The 20,958-nt window shown below is 35.6% G+C and overlaps 1 pseudogene; it reads right to left on the reverse strand.

Moving 5' to 3' along the window:
- Window positions 1-1,806: 1,806 nt before the first annotated feature.
- Window positions 1,807-2,162, reverse strand: LOC122216932 (annotated as a pseudogene).
- Between the last annotated feature and the right edge of the window lie 18,796 nt (window positions 2,163-20,958).

Consider the following 20,958-nt stretch of genomic DNA (forward strand, 5'->3'; position numbering starts at 1 on the left):
CTGCTAGTATACAGATTATACCTCCTACTCAGTCCTAGTCTTCCATATTGAAACAGTTGTGACAATATGAAGCTTCATCACCCTCTTTTTATTGCTGCTTTGAGATTGTAAATAAATACATCATAATAAATACATCGACTGTAAATAAATGAATAAATAAATACATAGTAGACATACCTTCGATGGGTAACCATCCTCCACCATTTTAAACAATGAAAATATTAGATATGGTGAATGCCAAGGCTCTATTTATTTTGAAAAATCTTCCTTCAGGCAAAATGACTAGTTCTACTGCTCAGAAAAATAAATTATATGCTTATTACATTCTTTCTTAAAATAACTGAGAAAATGAATTGGTCAGATGGAAAAACTATGGATAAAATACTTTAAGATGCAATCATTATGTATCTGAATTTTTCCATTGTCTATCTGGAGGTTGCTACTCTTTAAATTCATGTTTTTCTAGAACTTGAAGAAACCACCAACACCAAGTGAAGCAGCGGATCTTTTCAGAATGCACTGCCTTTGTGGGATTTTCCTTCAACACTTGCCTCTGTTTCAAGGAGCTAAGAGTAGAATTATTACTTCTATTTGGGACAAAACAATTTCAACATTTCTAAAAAATGGTAGGTCAACCACATGGAAATTCACATTTTAAATTCAATAAGGCCAAAGTTAAAAGGCATAATACTTTGCTTTTCCAGAAATTGCTTTTTTTTTATATGCATCTTAAAAATTGCCATGACCAAACGACACGTTTCTAGGAAAGATAGTCCCATCGTGTATACAAGTACTCAACAAGAAAAAGCACTTCAACTACATATAAAATAGTACATATTCCTAAGAATTCCAGATAATCGTACAATTTCTTTGAAGAAACAAAAATACTATTGATATATATCCACATCAAATAATAAATAATTTACGTAAATTGTGTTTATGCATTATTTTTTAAGTTCATTTATGTATTTTGAGAGACAGAGAGAGTGTGAACAGGGGAGGGGAAGAGGGGGAGAGAGAGAAAGAGAGAGAGAGAATCCCAAGCAGGCTCCACACTGTTAGCACAAAGCCGGAGGCAAGGCTGGATCTCACGAACTGCAACAACATTACATAATGCTCTTACATGATACTTATATTACTTACATTACACTTGCATGATAAGTGTAGTTACCATCTGTCATTATATGATGTCGTTACAACATTATTATTTTTTTTCATTTTAAACAAGAAGTTTATGGAAACAACAAGACGTTTGACTTGAAGGGAAAACTATCTAGGATCCATTTCTTTTAGAGTAATTTATCCCTACTTAAAGACAGATTGCTCTACATGTAACAGCTATGTATAAAAAAGTTATAAAACTGTCCTTGGTTTTACAATGATAATTGAAAAACATTAAAATTCTCCAATCGAACAAGGTATGCAAGGATTTTTATGTTGTTCTTTTTTTGTTAAGCAGTGAGAGCAAAATAACTTACTGCAATATAAAGGTAAGAGCTGAATAAGCAAGCATGCCACTAATGGAGAAAGGAGGTATTTTCACAGAACCAGTATTTTTCCCCATCCCATCTCCATTTGATGTTGATCAAAACATACTATTGGCCATTTAGTTAAAAAAATGCAAAATTCTTGTGCACATACACACTTTACGTACAATAAAGGAATGGGGAAGGGGAAAATGAAAGAAGAGAGAAAACTATGCTGTAGCAGTCAGGATGTGGTAGAACCAAATTGTGGTTTTCTAATTGAGAATGTCTTCTTGATCTGGAGCAACAGAGTTCTGGAGTCAAGTAGCATGTTCCGTTTTTAGTAGACATCTCCTGTCGGCTGCTGGAACACATCAGTTGTATTTTCAACCTCCATTTCCAACTGTGCAGGTACGTCTGTTTCATTGATTGGCTGCCCATCAAATCAGAATCTGTTCTGCCTCATGGACAAACCCTGTCGTTCACAACAGGCTTTGATTAGTTTACTAAGTGGTGTATGCCTCTTAATCTTAAACTGCACCACAGAACCAATCCTGCCCCACCACCTTCAAATTAATATGATCTTTGTTTTCAGTCTTGACTCCTTCCTTGGGCTTTTCGTCCACCATGGCGACCGCCGGAGTCTCCTCAGCTGCCGCTTCACAAAAGAGGTAGCAGGTCTGCACCGAACGAGCACACAAGCAGCACCAGGAGTGGCAGAAGAGGAAGCACAATATTATTGTTTTTTAAATTTATTTATTTAGACAGAGCTGGGGCGCAGCAGACAGGGAGAGAGAGAATCTTAAGCCCTCTCCATGCTGTCCGCATAGAGCCCAGTGTAGGGCTCAATCTCACGAATCTCACAGGGCCCAGTGTAGGGCTCAGCGTAGACCATGACCTAAGCCAAAATCAACAATCGGCTGCTTAACCAAATGAGCCACCCAGACGCCCCTACAATATTATTGACTATATTCCCTGTGTTGTACTTTTCATCTCCATGACTTACTCACTTTGTACCTGCAAGTTTGTACCTCTTAATACCCTTCTTGTATTTCGCCCATTCTCCCACCCCATTTTGGCAACTACCAGTTTGTTCTCTGTATTTATGAGTCTGTTTATGCTTCTGGGTTTTTTGTTTTTATTTGTTTTAATTTTTAGATTCCACATGTAAGTGAAATCATATCATACCTGTCTTTCTCTCTCTGACTTATTTCACTTAGCATAATGCCCTCTTGTCTACCCATTATGTCACAAATGATAAGATTTCATTCCTTTTTATGGCTGAGTATATATTTTGTTGTATATGTATACCATATCTTCTTTATACATTTACCGGTGGATACCTAGGTTACTTCCATATCTTGACTATTGCAAATCATGCTGAAATAAACATAAGAGTCTATATACCTTTTTGAATTAGTGTTTTCATTTTCTTCAGGTAAATATCCAGCAATGGAATTATTGAATCATATGGTACTTCTATTTTTAATTTTTTGAGGACCCTCCATGCTCTTTTCCATAGTGGCTACACAAATTTACATTCGCACCAATACTACTTTGAGTGTTCCTTTTTCTCTTTATCCTCACCAACACTTGTAACCTCTTGTCTTTTTCATACTAGTTATACTGACTGGTGTCAGGTGATATCTCATTGTGGTTTTGATTTGTATTTCCCTTGTGATAAGTGATGTTGAACATCTTTTCTTGCGTCTGTTGGACACCTGTGTATTTTCTTTGCATAAATGTCTGTTCAGGTTCTCTTTACATTTTTTTTTTAAGTAAGCTTCACGCTCACTGTGGAGCCCAGTGTGGGACAAGAGTCGGACACTTAACCAACTGAGCCACCCAGGTGCCCTATCTCTTCCCACTTGTAAATCAGATTGTTTCCTTGGTGTTGTATAAATTCTTTATATACTTTGGTTATTAACCCTTTATCTGATATATCATTTTCAAATGTCTTCTCCCATTTACAGTTTATTTTTTTGTTTCATTTTTTTTCCAGTTAAAGAAATGTAAATTTTTCATCCTAAGACAATTAAAGTCTAGATATAATTGGAATGTGAGTTTCACTGGCTTACTTACTGAACTGGTAATATTTTGTGGAATTTATTATGAAATTGAATACAATAGAAGTATGTTTTAAATAATTGTATAAATAAGTCTTTTATTCATTTTTTGATGAGTGGGTGAGAATTGTGTCTGACGAATAATGGCAATGATTCATCACTTAACTACAATTGGGTAGGAAGCTTTCTTCACAGATATTTTCTATGGAAAATCTGCATTTTCACAAAAGGTAAATGGTTCCATTGAAGGCCTTGTGACTATGAGATAATGCCAACTATTAGAAAAAAAATAAAAAGGAGTTTAAATTAAACTATAGGAGCTACCCCTAGAACACTATGATAGGTGTTATCATTTATTATGTATCTCATAAATCAGATATTTTGCATATGTTATAAAACTTGCTGTTGATCATTTTAGTAAAGGTTTGTTCCTATGAAAATTGAAAAGGAGTGTCAGGTTAGAGTATTATCTGAAGGAGGAAGATGGACAGTTTGGGCCTCATTCCACTTCCCTGAGCATGACCTTCTGCATGATATTGATTTCTGACTCCATTACCTGCCATACTGGAGCCATGGCTGACTTCTCATTCACCTATCTGGTTCTGTTTTCTGAGTAATAGAAAAATATAATAACACCAGCAACTAAGTTCAAAGATACTTTACTCTCTTATAACATTAGTTCCAATATGAAAAATATGCCAGGACCTATTCTGTTTTATTTTAAGCATTCAAAATGAGATATAGACATAAACTTATGAAATAATTTTTATATCCTTATAAAACATAAAATATGACTATCACTCAGACATTAATTACAATTGGAATATATTTTCTTCTTCTTCACAGGGCTAAATCTAGGATTGAGTGATGATTTGATGTAGAAATATCAGAAGTCTTGACTTTATAAGGGGATAGTGACTTTGAAAGACCCATGCCCTTGAGGACCACATCCAGACCATTTCTTACACAGAAGAAATGGTCACCCAAAGGTACTGACAACTTTTTAAAGTTGATCTCATTCATGTCAGAAAAGGATTAACAGAAAAGGATAATCATTTTTTAGAAAATAGATTCGACTTTTTAAAGTTTGTCTTTTGGCAGCATTAGTCCTGCTAATTAGCTTCCATACTTATTGCACCTTTCTTGCCTTCCTCTTGTTTTATTTGTTTATTGTTCATTTTGTTTATTTCTCGTGAGAACACGAGAAAGGGAGCTAACATTTATTAAGCACCCATTCTGTCAGGTATTGTGCTTTGCCCTTCACATGATATTCTTATTTGGTTTTCAAAACAGGCCTACTCATATTATTATCAACTTCATTTTACAGATGAGATCTAGGGAGGTTGTCTTAAATCACATACCAACTTTGTGGTAGAGAAAAGATTTGGATTTGTGTCTGTCTGTCTCCACAGCCAGGCAGAGAAGATATCTTGTAATAATATCTTTACTGTATTTCCTACAAAAAGTAAAATTTTGCTAAAGCATATTTGGAGAAACCAGCTTGTATTTAAGTAGACCTCAAGGGATTGTGATTGACAGACTAGATCAGACTGTTTATGTAGAAAATTTTTATTTGGGATTTAAATGAAATATATGAAGGTTCTTTTAAGTTTCAACTAATCAATGATACAGAAGTTACTTTCTTACTATTTAATTCTATTAATACTGATGATTAAATTTAGAGAATTTTTATAAACTTGGCTACTTATTTCCTTTGTTCCATGGAAAAATAGGTATAGTTCTTACTGTGGTTCAGAATAAATACCTGTTTTTTCCAGATTACATAGACATCTCTTGACGTCTCTCAAATGTATTCAATTGAGTTGAAATAAATTCTACTTTGGGGCACCTTGGTGGTTCAGTTGGTTAGGCATCCAACTCTTGATTTTGGGGGTGAGCCCCATGTCAGGCTCTGTGCTGACAGCGTGAAGCCTGCTTGGGATTCTTGGTCTCCCTCTCTCTCTCCCCCTCACCCATTCATTAATGTGCTCTCTCTCTCTCTCAAAAAAAAAATAAACATTTTTTTAAAAAAGAAATAAAATTCTACTTCAATTGACTCAATAGATTTTTACATTGTGATTTAATAGCTATAATATACATTTTATTTAAACATCCTGATTTGCAACAATCCTGTTTAAGAATTATTTGTTTTGCAGTAAATGTTAACTTTGTTCTTTTATTTTTATGTTTATCTTTTTACATTTATTTATTTTTGAGAGACAGAGAGACAGAGCGTAAGCAGGGGAGGGGCAGAGAGAGAGACACACACAGAATCAGAAGCAGGCTCCAGGCTCTGAACTCTCAGCACAGAGCCCGATGCAGGGCTCAAACCCATGAACCTTGAGATCATGACCTGGGCTGAAGTCGGGCGCTTAACTGACTGAGCCACCCAGGAGCTCCAACTTTGTTCTTTTAGAAACACTTGCATCGTGGGGCACCTTTGTGAGATCAAACCCTGTGTTGGGCTCTACACTGATAGCATGAAGCCTACTTGGGACTTTCTCTCCCTCTTCTCTCTCTGCCCTTGCCCCGTGCTTGCTCTATATCTCAAAATAAATAAATAAAAAAAAGAACGTATAAAAAAAATCTAAGAAACACTTGCATCACAATGGTAAATTATTATTAGAGTTTTGTGTTCAAATATTAATTGTATTTCTAAGTACTACCAGTATAAAATCAAGAAAATGATAAATCAGAACTCATTTCCCTGAAAGCTGAAATTATACAAGATTATGCTGGAGATATTTTGTCAGAACTACCTTTTCTAAGCAAGTTTTGTAGAAAAACTGCCTTGTTTGTGATATTTATCTTATATATCACTGGGTATAATGAGCTGGATTTATTGTATATATTGTACATGCATGATTAAAATTCACATTGGAAGATAAGTTTTAATCACAATTTTGGTGAATTTTACTTTATACAAAATTGATTATTATGATTTAGAAAACATTAAAAATTTCTTTAAACAACTTTCCTTCATCCCTCACATATAGAGATATTTCTTTTACCTTTATTCTCAATAATGGGTATGAGAAGTTAAGGGTATAATTAAAGGGAGTGAGTGGCTGAGGCATGGTGGTAGCCAAGATATAGAATTTGAAAGCTAGATGTGAAATGAATCATCAATGTGCATCTTGAAATCATCAGGAACAACGAGAGAAAAAAATAAGAGAAAGGCATTAAGTTAGGTTTATATCTTTAGTGAAAGAAAGGGAGTAGTGAGGAGGATAATTCAGTAAGGAAGAGTTGTTGGAGTCGACACTGGAGTAAGGCTGTATGAGAGATATTTATGCTAAAATGTATCCACTCTTTATCTGAAATTCAAATGTGTCCTACATTTTTATATGCCAAACGTATTGGGAATTATCAGAGGCATATATTTCAATGAAATGGAAAGGGAAATAGCAGTCCTAAAACAGAAAGGAGGAGAAAGGAGTGGATTAAATTGCCTCTGGGCCCAATAGTAAGGGAGGAAATGAAGAAAAACTAGCCAGACTTGAAGAAGAAGCAAAGGAAGCAAGCAGTTCCCCAGGGAAGAGTCAGGTTTAAGAAAAAATTAATGTTTATTTATTTTGGGGAGAGTGAGAGAGAGAGACACAGAGAGTCTCAGAGACACAGAGAGCAGGGAAGAGGCAGAGAGAGAGGGAGACACAGAATCTGAAGCAGGCTCCAGGCTCTGAGCTGTCAGTACAGAGCCCAACACGGGGCTCAAACCCATGAACCATGAGACCATGACCTGAGCCAAAGTTGATGCTTAACGAAGTGAGCCACACAGGTGCCCCAAGAGTCAGATTTTAGTCAAGAAAAGTTGGGCAAAGGGAATATTCAAAGAATAATTTATGCATAGAAGGAATTACTGATGGCAGTCTCCAAAGTCTAGAAGATACGGTGAAAGGTTTAGTGAGGTTATAGAAGTAGAGTCATAGGAACATTGGAGTCTGGTAATAATGGATGGTAACCTTGTAAGTGTAAATGTTGGGTGAAGAATGAGATGAACAGAGAAGTCCGTCCTCATGGAACTAGTTTTAAAGGTGGCTTAGGTAGTCCAAATATTAACCATTATTCTAGGGAATGGGTCTTTCAAGCAGTTAATGGTGATGAGACAAGGAAGGCTGAAATGTGCATGGTGCAGAGACAGTGTGGACATTAGTGGTCTCACAAGGAGATTGGTGCATTTGGAAGCAAACTCAATCCTATCAGTTGCATATATATGGCAGATATGACAAAATTAATCACTGTGAAAATAACACATTATTTTGCAAATATTACATCTTTTCTTTTTAAAAATGAAAGCATATTTCTACATGACACCATGCAACAAAATAAGTTTTAAGTTGATAGAAATCTAAGTGTGAAAGACAATAGTTGCATTTGTGGAAGAAAATATAGGAAAATATTTTTATGACCTCAGGGTAGAGGTATTCACAGCATTCAAATGCTATATAAAATTTTCATCATTAAGAAAAATGTGATACATTTGACATTATTAATATTAAATACTTTAATACAAAAATTAGGAGATATTAAAATTGTATATAGTCAGCATGAGATTACTATAAAGGACTTAGTGCAAAGAATTCCTAAAATTCATAAGAAAATGATGAATGAGACAGAAGAAAAAGGGCAAAAGAATAGAAACAGTTAATTAATAGAAGAGCAAGTGTGGTAATAGCCAGTAAAACTGTGAAAAGATGTTTAGCTTCATTGTTAATCAAGGAAATTAAATTTAATTAAGATTACAATTACATTTGGCTGTTATTCAACATCCTTCATTTTGGTAAAAGTTCTGACTTAGTGATGCCAAGGATGTGTGGCAATGGAATCAATGTAGGGAAGCAATAGAAACATTGTTTAAACATTGACCTGGGAATAGAAATTGGTAAAACCTAGTGTAGCTAAAGATGTGCATTCTCTACAACCTGCAGTTTAACTAGAGAAACTCTTGTATATTTAAATAAGGAAAAGTTGCACTAATAATCATTGCAGCATTCTTTGTTGAAGTAAACTAGATATCCAGCAGGAGGGTAATGAGAAGAAAATTGTGGGAAATTAATACAGTGAAACACTGCACAGTAAAGATAAATAACTGCACACAAATATCAAATGTATGAATCTCAAAATCATATGGTTAATGCCACACGGAAATTTAGAGAATAATGTACCTGTTATGATGCCATTTATGTGCAGTCTATTTAGCAGCGATATATAAATCTGCACGGACATGATAAATACAAGATGGCAATTCCTTTTTAGAAGAGAGAAGAAAGGGTTTCTCAGAGGTAACTAGGAGGCTTAAAATATATCTGCAATATTTATTTCTTTAAAACAAAGAAGATCTGAAGTAAACCTAGAAAACTATTAACATTTGACAAAGCCAGTGGTCATCCCATGGGTCACCTAGTATCATGGTTTTAAATATCTTTTTTTTTTTTTTTTTTTTGCTATCACATCAGCAAGTCTTGAATTCGTATCTTCAGATTTTTTGCTGTAAATTCCCCAAATTGTTGACTCAAGCCTTTTGAACTCCTGATTATTTTAATTTTTTTAAGTTTATTTTTAGAGAGAGCAAGAGAGCGTGAGCTTGGGAGGGGCAGAGAGAGAGAATTCAAAGCAGGCTCTGCACTGCCAGCACTGAACCGGCACGGGGCTCGAATCCATGAACTGCTCACTCATGACCGGAGTCAAAATCTCCCCAGGCGCCCCTTGAACTCCTGATTTTAATCGGATATCTCATAGACATCCCAAACTCAATGTGTAAATGCCAAACTCGTGAACTTCTTGTGGGAACCTGGTCATCCCTCAGTGTTTTCTATCTTCATCTTCTCTTTTCTTCCAGTTTCTCAGGACAGAATTCTTGGAATCATCCTTGAGTCCTTTTTATATTTCGCATACCACACCCAGTCTTTCAGCCAACCTCATTTCTCCTCCCCCAAAATTCGCACAGAGTATTTCCTTTTCTTGCTTTTGCCTACCCTTCATATCCTGTACAATATACCATCATTTCTTGATTATTGCACTAGCCCCTAATTGGCCTTTTACTTCTGCCTTGGTCTCCTTCACTAAGCTCTCAACACAGCAGCCAGAGTAATGCCATAGAAGGAAAATCAGATTATTTCTCTCCTTTGCTCAAAGCCTTCCAAGGAGTTTCAAGTCAGTCAGAACAAAAGGACCACTGGGATCTTTTGCTCTATGCTCCAACCTACTCTCCTTTACTTCTTAGGCCTCATTTCCTACTAATCTCTCCCAAGGTCTCTGGCTCTGTCCATGCTGGCCTCCTTTCTGTTTTGTCCCCACCTCCACCCCCACTCCCAAGCTTCTTAGGATATAATTGACATATAACTTTGTACAAGTTTTAGGTGTAAAACCTGATGATGGGATGCACGTATACATTGCAAAAGGATCACTGTAATAAGTTAGTTGACACATCTATCACCTCGTAATTACCTTTTGTGGTGAGAGTCTTTAAGACCCACTCTTCTAACTACTTTTGAGTATACAATACAATATTGTTAACTGTAGTTACCAAGACGTATGTTAGATCCCCAGAACATATTCATCTTAAATCTAGAAGTTTGTACACTTTGACCAACATCTTTCCACTTTTTCCATCCCTTAGCCCCCCCAGCAACCACCATTCTGCTCTGTTTCTATGAGCTTGTTTTTTGTTTTTTGTTTTTGTCTTTGTCTGGCTTATTTCACTGATCATATTAGTCTCAAGGTCTAACCATGTTGTCACAAATGGCAGGATTTCCTTCTTTTTTATGACTGAGTAATATTCTACTGTGTGTATGCGCTGCATTTTCTTTTTCGTTCATCTGTTGATGGACACTTAAGTTTTTTCCATGCCTTGGCCGTTGCATTTCTCGAAAACAACAGTTGCTCTCCCACCTCTCAACCTTTCTACTTGCTGTTATATTTGTCTGAAATGTTCTGACTCAAACAACCTTTAACCCATTGCTCAAATACTTTCTTAGCAAGGCTTTTCCTGACCATCTTGCTTAGAATGATACCATCTGTGCTTCCCAGAACTCACTATCCTATCTCCCTGCTTTATTTTTTTTCCTTCACGCTTTATCATCTGGAATAGAATATATTTTGTCTTTATATTTCTTTGTCTTCTGTAAGTTTTTGTTAGTAAATAAACTTCACAGAAACATTAAAAATTTTTTTTAATCTGTTTTGTTCACTGACGTATTCTGAGCCTGGAAGAGTACGTGGCACATAGCAGGCATTCAATAAATAGCTTGGAATGAGTGAATAGTAGGTTCACAGGTATCATTTTTCTCTAATCTCTTCTCTGTGCTTGAAATATTTTACAAACACACATACACAAACTCCCACCAATAAGTAAGCTAAAATAATCAAGAAGGGTCTCTCAGTGTCAGAAATATGATATTTTATGGGTGGGGCTATATACTCTTCAACATTATTTGGTACCTACTTCAGTCCCACACACAAATAAATTCTTAATACATGCTTTTTATTACCACAGAGACAATTCGACAGATATTCCAGCCACTTCTTATTTCTTCAAGAGGTGCATTAAGTTTTTTAAAAACATGTTTTGCTTTTTAATAATTATAAATTATTCATAATTATAAAATTAAGGATAGAGACCCATTAAATAAGTACATAGGTTAGACTAAAAAATTACATGTGTGTTATACTGTATGCTTTTTGTTTTTTTCCCTCAGTGATGACCCAGCTAATTTTATTCTTTTTCTTTTAAAGTTTTTATTTATTTATTTCTGAGGGGGGGGGGGAGGGGCAGATAGAGAAGGAGAGAGAATCACAAGCAGGCTCTATGCTCACTGTGGAGCCCAATGCAGGCCTGATCTCATGATCGTGAGATCATGACCTGAACCTGTATCAAGAGCCAGGTGCTTACCTGACTAAGGCACCCAGGTGCCTCTATCTTTTTTTAAGAAGGAAGAATTTGGTTAACTTGCACACTGGGATTCCTCTAGACCTCTCAGTGATGATTTTGAAAGGACTAAGCAAAACAGTGGTGGTAAATATAAATAATTTCTAGTAAACATTTTCACCATTCTTATTTATTATAGAATTATATGTATAAGAAAAGAATGACTCATCTGACATTAATGAAGTCTAATTTATACTCTTCTTCTCTCTCTCTGCCACCGTACACAGTCCCAGCACCTTTCACAGCAGAACTGGGAAGAACCTAGTTTCTATAGTATGAAAAATGAAATTTCAATCGATCTATTAGAGTAAAAACTGTTTTGCCTAGGTGAGATCATTAGCTTTTTATTTTTCTTAGATTGCTACAACAAATTACTTTACATGTTAGAACTAAAGTTCCTTTTAGTTCTTTGTTTTTTTTGGTGAAAAATTCCTGTTGTATTACTATATAAGACCAATGCCTTCATTGTTTGTCCCAATTTCTAATTACATTAGTTATTTGCTCTAAAATATTGTCTAGTAATGGTATTTATTAAGTGAAATAAGTTTTAAATGTTCAAATAATCTAATAATTATTTTGTCAGTAAGTTATCATGGGCCAGTATAGTTGTGTCATCTTGTTATCTTCTTGGATTTCAAACTGATGCAGGAAAATCAGTGTAGGAAAAATTAAAAATCAGTTGCACCCAATTAGGATTTCTTATAGCTTGGGAAGTGGCAGCCAGCTTGGTATTTCAGGTCTCTGACACACTCATTCAACATCTAACCTACACATTGAGACCTACTATGGGCCCAGCTTTGTGTTGGGTTCTGGGAATACAACAGGGAACATGAAAGATACATTCTTGCTCTTGCAGTGCTCACAGTCTAGCAAAGCAGATATTAAACAAACCAATACAGAGATACTTCTTTAAAATTATTAATACTACAATTTAATGCAAAGGGTGTGAAGAGGGTTGGCTAGAAGGACTGGGGCATTTTCAAGCCACATCTGAAAGATGAAGCTGATTAGTTGGGTGTGAGGTAGCGAGGGGTGGGGCAGGAGAGAGACACCATGACAGGAAGTGGTCAACGAGCTCGGGGTACAGAGAGTGATGTGAGATGAGTCTGGATCATGCAGGTTTCTGTAGGCCTTAATGAGGAGTTTGAATAACCAAAGAGCAACAGGAAGCCACTGAAATGTTCAAACCACATGAGAGACATGATCAGGTTTACATTTTTAAAGAACTGCTTTGACATCAATGTGGAAAAAGGATATAGTCCTTTTGGTTGTGTGCAGTATTGCTGCAGACTAAGAGTGGTTCTGAAAATTGATAATGCCTTGTTTCCAGAGTCCATTCTATGATAGTACCTGGAATTTGATTAAATTCTTTTAGTCAGTTATTTCTGCCTTAATTCTGAGGTGGTTTTCAGAGATTCTGTTTCTAAATCCAATGCTCTTAACAGACTGTTCATGTAGTTTGTTCTTGAGTTTATGCCACTTGTTATCAAAAATGCCAAGGAGCTGGTGTTTTCTCTGGTGGTTTTGATGCCCTGGAAGAAAAGAAGGGCATAAGCTCACCATGGACTCATTCTATGGGATATACCCATAATGCCTTGCTGATTGTAATAAAGTGAAAATACAAATAACAGATGCTGATTTAGATCCTTCCAAGATATTTAAATATGGCTCAAATAATTTCAGTTTCTATATCCCAATCTCTAACATGTTTATAATTAGGGTAATATGAGTTGTAACGGTATCTGTCAAAATCTTTTTTATGAATGTTCTCTGAATGAGACTCATAAATAGCATTGCCAGCATATTTTAATACTTTTTTTTATTTCCTACAGCTAAATCCTAAGATGCCAGAGGACAACGAGAAATCCAGAAATTACATCATTTCTATTACGTCTTTGGAAACTCTTTGATAGGAGGTAACAGATCAGTAAGGATTTTAAGAGAAAGAAGTCTGCCACCTCCAGAAAATTATGTGCGGAAGATGAGAAAATACCAGGTACATTCTTGATTAGCAGGGCTTAGTCAGGTGGGGGTCCTAAGACCCTTTCCCTGCAAGAGCTTCATTAACAATATCCAGCATTGTACACATTGATAATCTTGTGTTCAGAGAAAGAAAAACTAATTTTCCTAAAAAAATTAATAGTTACAAATCAAGTATGCTCTAAATACTATACATGAATTACAAAGATAAAATAATTTATTCTCCTTTTGGAATAATTGTAAAATGAAGAAATGTGTAATGAGGAAAAACCTACTAATAGGATCTTCACAGAGTTAAGTGCTGTTAACATATTGGTGCATTTCTTTGTAGTCATTTTCCCTTTTGTATTATTAAAAATCTCTTAAAACAATTTTGTAACTGTGTAATCTATAATCTGGCCATGCTATTATTTGCTTATTTCCTTTTGAAATATGGAAAAATAGATAAGAAAAAGAAGAAAAGTCTATACTCACCTCCCACAGATAATCACTATTAAAATTTTGGCATATAATCTTTCAGTCATTTTTGTTCATATAGTGTATTTTTTTACAAGAAAATCCTTTTCTAGGGGCGCCTGGGTGGCTCAGTCAGTTAAGCGTCTGACTCTTGGTTTCAGCTCAGGTCATGATCTCCTGGGTTCATGAATCTGAGCCCCATTGGGCTCTGTGCTGTCGGCTTGGGATCCTCTCTCTCCTTTTTCTGCCCCTCTCCCACTCAAACTGTCTTTGTCTCTCTCAAAATAAATAAACTTTAAAATATTTTTTAAAATTATGAAAAAATGAAAATCCCTTTCTATATTTTAACCTGTTTCTCCACCTATCAATATATAATGGGCATTCTTTTTCTGTGCTATTAAGTATACTTCTATAATAGCACATTGTTTCCTAAATTTTAAACAGCTTAAAAGAAAAAGATGACACAGGCCAAACACATCTAGTAAACTTAGGTTATTTAGAAAAGTATCAAAAAAGTGAAAAATCACTAAAATTTTACCCCCCACCAAAGTTACTTCTATCAACTTTCTGGTGACTGTCTTTCCAAATATTTCAGTGTATACATATTTATAAATATACTCACAATTTTAAAATGTACATGTGGCTTTATTATTTTTCCCCATTATACAGTCTGTTTTGGAGAACTTTCTATTTCAATGAGCTAGAAATAAACTTTTCCTTTTAGTATTTGCATTACATTCTATAATATATAGAATATATAATTCATTAATATTTTTTATTATATTTTAATTACTTTGCTATTATAACCTGTGCTATGAATCATCCTATCCTTTTCTATTTACTTAAAGAAGTAACTCCTGGATCAAAGATGATGAATTTTAGGACTTTTCATATATACTGATACATTCTTATTTAAAAGGCTATAACAATTTTGTCCTTATTTTAATATGAATACAAGCAATAATAGTAATATGTTATCAATTTATCAAACTGTTACGTGAAAAACGCTGTGCTAAGTTACACAGTTAGTGAGTCATTGACTTAGGCTGGACTCGAGAACCAGCTCCTTGCGACCATTCAGCTCTAATGATTACCTTCATCAGTGGATGACAGTTCCTACTTTTTCTTTCTGAAGTTCCTCTCGACAAGGGGTTTTAATCTTGATTCTTTGAACACCAGTAACATGCGTATCCTTTCAAAATTTAGAATTCATTTGCATCTCTTCCTTATTAATTTCTTTCATGTCCCTTACTAGTGCTGTAGTATTTTCCTTTTGCTTATTCATTGCTAAGAGGTATGCATATTTAAAACATAATATTCCTTGTCATATATGATGAAAATATTTTCTTAGTCTCCATACTCTATTTTGTGCTGAAGGAAGCTTCTGTTTCTAAGGTGTTATCTGCATCTCCAAGGGTATCCTTTCACCTGTAGTTAGGCCATGCTACTCCTGTCAGGAGCTAACGTTACTTAATCTGTTCTCAGGAATTCTTGAGTCCACTGATTCCGTATTGAGGAGGTAGACAGTGAAGGAGAGCTAAATAAGGACACACCCCGAGTTCTGGAAAGGAAAGTTTGTCACGCATATTGGCTCTGGCAGCATTCTTTCTTGCATACGGTAGTCCAGATATTAAAATATTAGACGCAATGACTGCTTCTATTTACCCCATTCAGACTAATGAGACTTCTTCTGGGAATCACCGGGCAAAAGTTCTATTTCTTCTTCAGGAAGGGCAGCATGCTACACTCCTGAGCAGTTTTTGTGATTATGCCAAAATTTGTCCGGTCTTATAAATGATATCTATCTCAGTTGAATATTAGTTTCAAACAGACTTTTTTTCTTAGACTCAATCCCACAGACTTGGAATCCCGGAACACTGATTTTCAGCACAATGGGTTAAGGAAATAATAGCTGAGGAGACAGAGAGGAAAGGCAAATAATCATGCTTGTATAAAATATAGATGTTTGCACTTTATTTGGGAACCCCAAGATCCAATTCGATGGGCTACTTCAGTGTCCTAAATGGTAAAACTAATGGCCCAAGATACTGAAGATTTGTTTCATAAATATCAAATGTATTGTCCTAGAAACATCTGTTTTATTTTTGACTTTTTTTTTCTATTTCTTTGTCTTTTAGAATACAAATGCAGAAAAATTTACTGAAGAAAACCAAAAGAGACAGCTAAACTAGAGAAAAGTGAAGAATTCACCTATCTATTGAAAAAGAAATTAAAGAAAATCATAGTTATGGAATAAAAAGACTAGGAGATTTTCTCCACACATGCTTTATTAAATCTACAAAATTTACTGCAAAAATGGATGGATTGAATGCCTGCTTCAGATTATGGATGGAATACTATTCAAAACCAGGTATAGAAGTATATTGACTTTAGAAACATTTTTGAAATAAATGGTCCAAAAGAACAGAGAAAAAGAATTGGTATTGGCCACAGAATTTCCGATTCTTCTGTCCTTTATGACTTTGGGAAATCTTTTTGATGTCTAAAGAGTAAGATTTTCTCTTGTTTAATTCAGTAATAACATCAAGGCAATTTGTGTCTGTTATAGGTATTGGCGGATGGATTCAATCTGAAAGGCAATTCAGTAAACAGTTCTTCAAGACCAGTCATGAGCTGAGTACCTTGTTAAGTGCCCATGGAACTTCTGAAGAGAGGTGCACTGGCCCTGCTCGAAAGGTGCTTAATGACCAGTCTCAATGACACAGGCACATGCTGTTCTAACTGCAACATAATGAAATAACCACAACCGCATGTATATTTTTATATATATTCAATTTTTACATATATGTAGAATAAGAATAATAATTTAGGGACGCCTTGGTGGCTCAGTTGGTTAAACTACCAGCCTCGGCTCAGGTCATGATCTCGTGGTTTGTGAGTTCGAGCCCTGCATCAGATTCTCTGCTGTCAGCATGGACCCCTCTTTGGACCCTCTGTTCCCCTCTCTCTCTGCCCCTGCCCCCATTTGTGCTCTCTCTCAAAAACTAAACAATTTTTAAAAAGAAAAATAATTTATATATAAATTATAAAGAATTTATATAAAATATATACATTATATAAGAATTATATATAATTCTTTAATATAATAAAGAATCTAAAAGAATTTATATATAGTATATATATATATATATATATATATATATATATATATATCTTATTTAACTCTTATAATTCTTTGAAGTAGGTACCATTACCCTGATATTACATGTAAGAAATCAAATTTCCAGGAGAACAAATTATGTGCCCAAATGTCAGTGGCAGAGCAAGGATTTTTTTTCTTATGAAATTTATTGTCAAATTGGTTTCCATACAACACCCAGTGCTCATCCCGGCAGGTGCCCTCCTTAATGCCCATCACCTACTTTCCCTTCCCTCTGACCCCCCATCAACCCTCAGTTTATTCTCAGTTTTTAAGAGTCTCTTATGGTTTGCTTCCCTCCCTCTCTAACTTTTTTTTCCCCTTCCCCTCCCCCATGGTCTTCTGTTAAGTTTCTCAGGAACCACATTAGAGTAAAAACATATGGTATCTGTCTTTCTCTGTATGACTTATTTCACTTAGCATAATACTCTCCAGTTCCATCCATGTTGCTACAAAAGGCCAGATTTCATTCTTTCTCATTGCCAAGTAGTATTCCATTGTATATATAAACCACAATTTCATTATCCATTCATCAGTTGATGGACATTTAGGCTCTTTCCATAATTTGGCTATTGTTGAAAGTGCTGCTATAAGCATCGGGGTACAAGTGCCCCTATGCATCAGCACTCCTGTATCCCTTGGGTCAATTCCTAGCAGTGCTATTGCTGGGTCATAGGGTAGATCTATTTTTAATTTTTTGAGGGATCTCCACACTGTTTTCCAGAGCAGCTGCACCAGTTTGCATTCCCACCAACAGTGCAAGAGGGTTCCCATTTCTCCACATCCTTGCCAGCGTCTATAGTCTCCTGATTTGTTCATTTTAGCCGCTCTGACCGGGGTGAGGTGGTATCTGAGTGTGGTTTCGATTAGTATTTCCCTGATGAGGAGCGACGTTGAGCATCTTTTCATGTGTCTGTTGGCCATCCGGATGTCTTCTTTAGAGAAGTGTCTATTCATGTCTTTTGTCCATTTCTTCACTGGATTATTTGTTTTTCAGGTGTGGAGTTTGGTGAGTTCTTTATAGATTTTGGATACTAGCCCTTTGTCCGATATGTCATTTGCAAATATCTTTTCCCATTCTGTCGGTTGCCTTTTAGTTTTGTTGATTATTTCCTTTGCAGTGCAGAAGCTTTTTATCTTCATGAGGTCCCAATAGTTCATTTTTGCTTTTAATTCCCTTGCCTTTGGAGATGGGTCAAGTAAGAAATTGCTGTGGCTGAGGTCAGAGAGGTTTTCTCCTGCTTTCTCCTCTAGGGTTTTGATGGTTTCCTGTCTCACATTCAGGTCCTTTATCCGTTTTGAGTTTATTTTTGTGAATGGTGTAAGAAAGTGGCCTAGTTTCATTTTTTTGCATGTTGCTGTCCAGTTCTCCCAGCACCATTTGTTAAAGAGACTGTCTTTTTTCCATTGGATATTCTTTCCTGCTTTTCAAAGATTAGTTGGCCATACTTTGTGGGTCCAATTCTGGAGTCTCTATTCTATTCCATTGGTCTATGTGTCTGTTTTAGTGCCAATACCATGCTGTCTTGATGATTATGGCTTTGTAGTAGAGGCTAAAGTCTGGGATGGTGATGCCTCCCTCTTTGGTCTTCTTCAAAATTACTTTGGCTATTTGGGGTCTTTTGTGGTTCCATACAAACTAGCATTGCTTGTTCTAGCTTGGAGAAGAATGCTGGTGCAATTTTGATTGGGATTGCACTGAATGTGTAGATTGCTTTGGGAAGAGCAAGGAGTTTAATAAGCACCCTTACTTCAAAGAATATGCACAAATTAAATAATCAGTAAATTGGTGAACAACAGTGTTATAGATGAGGGCCAGAGAATGAACATTTTTGATTGAAGGGGAGATGAAAGATACTTATTGCCTAATTATGGCCACAGGGCAGTAAATATTAAAAGAGTAAAACATGGAAAGGTCATCTTAAAGATGTCAATTGAGCCAATACTCTATATTAATCCTTAAAATTAATAATAACTACTGCCATGATGGTATCATTTTATATGGATTGGTTTGTTTAAACCTTATAATAGCCACATGAGGTGAAACCTATTATTAGTGTCCTTGTTATGTGTATAAAGAAAATAGGGCTTACACCAAACCTCAGGGCAAATCCAAGCAACCTCTCACAGCAAGCGTCTCTAGAGCTGTACTGTTCACAAGTAAAACAAATTAATGTTTGTCAGAAGCTAGTATTTAAAAAAAAAAAAAAAAAGAAAAGAAAATAGCACCGAGACAGAAACTTCCAACTTCCTAAATTAAACACAGGCAAGTTAAATTTTAATTCCAGATAAACAATGATTTTTTTTAAATATAAATCTTTGTCATGCAATAATATATATCCCAAACTGGGTCTTGTATATTTTTATTTGCAAAGCTGGCATCACTCCTCTAACTCAAGAGCCCACCCTCTTAACTGCTATGAAATACTGGTTCCTACGTGTACCTTAAAAAAATTTTTTTTAACATTTATTTATTTCTGAGAGAAAGAGACAGTGCATGAGGGGGGTAGGGGCAGAGAGAGAGGGGGACAGAATCCAAAGCAGGCTCCAGGCTCTGAGCTGTCAGCACAGAGCCCAACCTATATGTTCCTTAATTACTGTGGGTGATTCATATGAATATGCTTTTGTTTTTTATCCTGCAATAAAATTTAAGTTAGTTTTGCGGGTTTTATTATAGATATCTTGCCTAAATTAAATTATGCATGCCAATGTCTTATTCCAATAGAAGCAGAATCCAGAGATACAAACATAATAATTACCTTGATGAAAAGGATTCACATAATCCATGAAAAATATTCAGAACTATTATAAAATACACATCAACCAAAAATAGCCAAATATCTAAAATATGTTGAACTAGATAACTTGACACACTCATTATATACTCAGGTAGATGCTAAATATTACATGGCATTCTTATATGAGTGTGTGTGTACATGTATATGAAATATACTACTGAATATATTTAAAATTAATGTATATTAATTACATTAATGTACAGTAATGAAGTTAATGGTTAGTCATGTATTATTCTATAGAGATACAGATCTAATATTTTTTGTAAACATGTATTTACCAAGAATAAATGTTTTATTCATACCAGGGTTGCTATGGTCTGGATGTTGGTGTCCTCCCTAAAATTCCTATGTTGAAATTCTAATTTCCAGAGTGATGGTATTTGGAAGTGGGTTCTTTGGAAGATGATCAGGTCATGAGAGTAGAGCCCTCATAAATGGGATTAGTGCCCTCATAAAAGAAATCCCAGCGAGCCAACTTATCCCTTTACCATGTGACCTGACAGCAAAAATATAGGTGTCTGGGCAGGCTCTCACTTGGACTTCCTGGCCTCTAAAACTGTGAGATTTAAATGTTTATTGTAGATAAGCCACACAGTTTATGGTATTTTTGTTGCTATAGCCTACATGTACTAAAAACAGGAGCTCCCGCATCTTACTTAGAATCAACTCTACAAAAGCTCACAAGGCCCTACATATCTGTCCTTGATTACCAACCTCTTCCCATTTCCAATCATTCCGTTTGTTGAGTGAACAGGATTCCTTTCTGTCTTAGAGCATTGCATCAGCTGCTGCTGCTGCTTCTTTTTTTTAGTTTATTTATTTATTGCGAGAGAGAGAGAGGAGGAGAGAGAATCCAAAGCAGGCTCTGGACTCTCAGAACAGAGCCAGATGCGGGTCTCGCTCTCACCAACCATAAGATCATGATCTGAGCAGAAATAAAGAGTTGGACACTTAACCAGTTGAGCCACCCAGGCACCCCTCAGCTCCTTCTTCTATATGAACATTTGTTCTTTCAGATCTTGGCATAGCTTACTCCTTTGGTTGTTAATGGTTTAGATGAAAACCCATTTCATCAAGGAAACATTTAAGGCCTGCTTGAGACCAT

The sequence above is a fragment of the Panthera leo genome, chromosome B1 (assembly GCF_018350215.1).
Source record: "Panthera leo isolate Ple1 chromosome B1, P.leo_Ple1_pat1.1, whole genome shotgun sequence".
In the NCBI taxonomy this organism is placed as follows: Eukaryota; Metazoa; Chordata; class Mammalia; order Carnivora; family Felidae; genus Panthera; species Panthera leo.